At 37.5% G+C, this 3,141-nt stretch overlaps 1 pseudogene across 1 annotated transcript; it reads left to right on the top strand.

Annotated features, from left to right (window-relative positions):
• The first annotated feature begins 1,964 nt into the window (after positions 1 to 1,964).
• LOC311184151 (forkhead box protein N2-like) lies at positions 1,965 to 2,920 on the top strand (annotated as a pseudogene). The gene has a single exon. The product of its transcript is annotated as a forkhead box protein N2-like (transcript).
• The last annotated feature ends 221 nt before the right edge of the window (positions 2,921 to 3,141 follow it).

A 3,141-nucleotide genomic window follows, 5' to 3' on the forward strand; every position in this document is an offset into this window, starting at 1 on the left:
CTTTGCTTGATCCTTATGTGACTGCCACATGGAGACCCGGGCATGAGGCAAAGGGCTTCCTTTGGGGACTTGTCCATTTTATGAAAAGATGAGACTCAGTGGTGCTTGTGCTAGGCCATGTTCCATAAGGCAGCCATCCTTCCAGGATCAATAGCAGAGTATCTGTCTTCCAAATCACAAAAGATAAGGAAATTTTTAGACCCTTTCCTTCATCCCTTGCTCTGACAAAACTCTTCTGTACTTGCAAAATTTTATTTTTTCTTCTACTTAGGACCAGAGTCTGCTTTGTGAATTTGAGCCATGCCAAACTTGAATTCTATTTGGCAATACTCAAATTGGCATGTGTAACTCTCCCTACCAATGAGAGAACATAGAAAAATTATGCAGATATACATTGTTGGGTTCTTTTTTGAAGGGGGTGCATTGAAAAAATTATTACAAGAAATAAGAAATTCAAGGAGCATGGTGATTAGATATCTAAGGAAGAAAATCAAATCAGTGAAACAGAAAGCAAATTGGAAAAACTTTTAGAAAAAAAAAGTAAAAGATAAAGGAATCAAAATAGTAGATATGGAGGACAATTATCAGAGAAGCTATCAATGAAAGGATAATTTTGCTGATGAAATAGAAATAATTTAATATACATAATCAGAAAGCAATGAAGAAAATATTCTTGACCTAAGGAAGAAAAAGATGAGACTAATGGAAGACTGCATTAAAAATGTTTAAAATGATCTAGGTAAAGTTAATGAAAAGACCCACTCTCAGACATCATACTGAGAATGTTAAACATTGAAGACAAAGAAAAAAAAAGTGTTTAGGGAAGAAAGCCATGAAATCATGAAGATAATCATAGATTTGCCTTTTAAATGGTAAATGCCAGAGAAAAATTTAGCCTCATAGAGAGAACTTCAAAGGAAAAGTGTACACTCAGTGGGGTAGAATTGATAATTGTCCTATTCACTCTCTTCTTTTTTGAAAAAGAAACCTTTGATTTTGGGCAAACATCTGGCCTCCCTGCTAGAGACAACATTCCACAACCTAGCTTACTTGGGTATGGACATGTGACATAAGTTTCTTTTTTGATCATTGAGTAGTGTCCCACAGTGCATATGTACCACACCTTTGATCCATTCATCTGTTCTGGGGCATTAAGGTTGCTTTCATATCTTGACTATTGCAAATAGTGCTGCAATAAATATAAGAGAGCAGCTTTCCTTTCAAGTTATTGTTTTTGTGCTCTTTGGGTAGATCCCTCTGAGTGGAATTGCTGGATCATATGGTAAATCCATTTTTAGTCTTTTGAGGAATCTCTATGTCTTTCCATATGGGCTGGACCAGTTTACATTCTCACCAGCAGTGTAACAGTGTTCCTTTTTCTCCACAACCTCACCAGCACTTGTTGCTGATGCCATTTGTGGCAACATGGATGGAACTAGAAGGAATTATTCTAAGTGAAGTGAGACAGAACAAGAAAGATGAATACTGGATGGTTTCACTTTCATGCGGACTCTACAGAAATCAAACATAGGATCAGGCAAAGACAAACTGTAAGGCTGACTCTTGAAAACAGTCCATGACAGATCTGTGACACTCAGGAGGGGAGGGAGAGGGAGATGAGAAGGGGAGAGTAGAGAACAGGGCGGAGGGGAGAGCATGGTGAGGCATAGTAGAGGACTGTGGGCAGTTTGGTGGTGGGAAATATGGTGGATGCATTTGAGGGGAGAAACCCTATATTATGAACAAATGAAGGATGTTAAAAAAAACAGTATAGTAAATTTCCATGTTACAAAATGAACAGATAACAAATCTGCATTCCTATATGCAAATAATAATAGAATATTAGAAGAGAAAGAAATCAAGAAAAATCTCATTTGTAGTAACATAACTTGCCTTTTCACCCACCCACTCTTCTGGGAAGTCTGTTGGATTCTGGACCTCTGCCCTTTGGGCTCTGAGAGTAAATGTGTCCAGTAATTGGAATAACTCCAGGGGAGAGAGCTGAAACTCCAAGAACTGAAGAATTTGCGGGATTAAGCCAGATTTACAAAATGGGAAACTTACCTGAAGCTGTTGATACTGCCAGGCTAAAGGCCACAGTAGTGGATAGTGATTAAGCAGATAATGAATTTACAAACTTGAATTGGCTTCATGAAAGTATGAATCTTCTAAAAAACTTCAGCTTTGGAGGTGAAGGGCTTCTATAGTCTATTGTATGACATAGAGGGAGATGATGTGCCATCATTTGGACCCTTTTGCTACCAGAATCCAGGAAAAAATTCACCAATTTTAGAGCCCCTAGAGTCCTTTATTCTCCTCATTTATGTGGCTATTGAACACTCTCCAATAAATGTTTGCCTGTCAAAGAAATTTATCACTGGATTTTGGATTGTTTTCCACATTTTGCTATTGTACCAACAGACTGGAAGAATTCTGTTTGTCACAATCTGTCCCTGAATAAATGTTTTCAGAGTGGAAAGAAGCAATGGGAAGATTAATGGAAAAAGTTCCTTATGGTGGATTGACCCAAAATATAAACCGAAGCTTATGCAGGCACTGAAAAAGGCAGTGAAGCAATGATTCTCCTCAGCTTTAATATTTTACATCTCTCCTGCATCTCAACAAAGTGGCTTTTCATCTCTTGTTACTTAAGCTCTGTATTCAAGCAGAACTACTTGTGAATCCTCAACGTACCTGATACTGATGCTGCCACTGCAATGATGCTTTTAAATACTTCCATAGAACAAGGAATTTTAGAACGAGAAGTCTCTTCCTCTTAAAACAGAAATGCCAAAAAAAGTGAAGTTATCGCAATACATTTATTCATCCCAGTCCTGCACAAGAGACTGATTCATTACTCACCAGCATTGCTCCAAAAGACCATCATTACAGTGCAAGTATTATGGCAGCACAGCATTGAGCATCCAGGTCTAGGGAATCTTTCTTTCTTTCTTTTCTTTTTCTTTTTTTAAATTTATTTTTTACATCATTGTTCATTTTTAAACAACATTTGCTTCCCCTGCCCCTCAAGTGTAGTCCTCATAGAGTTTCATTTTATTTGTATATTTTTTACATCATTGTTCATTTTTAAACGATGTTTGCTTACCCCCCTCAGGTGTAGTCCCCATAAAATTCCCTTCA

Source organism: Talpa europaea, assembly GCF_964194135.1.
Source record: "Talpa europaea genome assembly, chromosome: 14".
NCBI classification, from domain to species: Eukaryota; Metazoa; Chordata; class Mammalia; order Eulipotyphla; family Talpidae; genus Talpa; species Talpa europaea.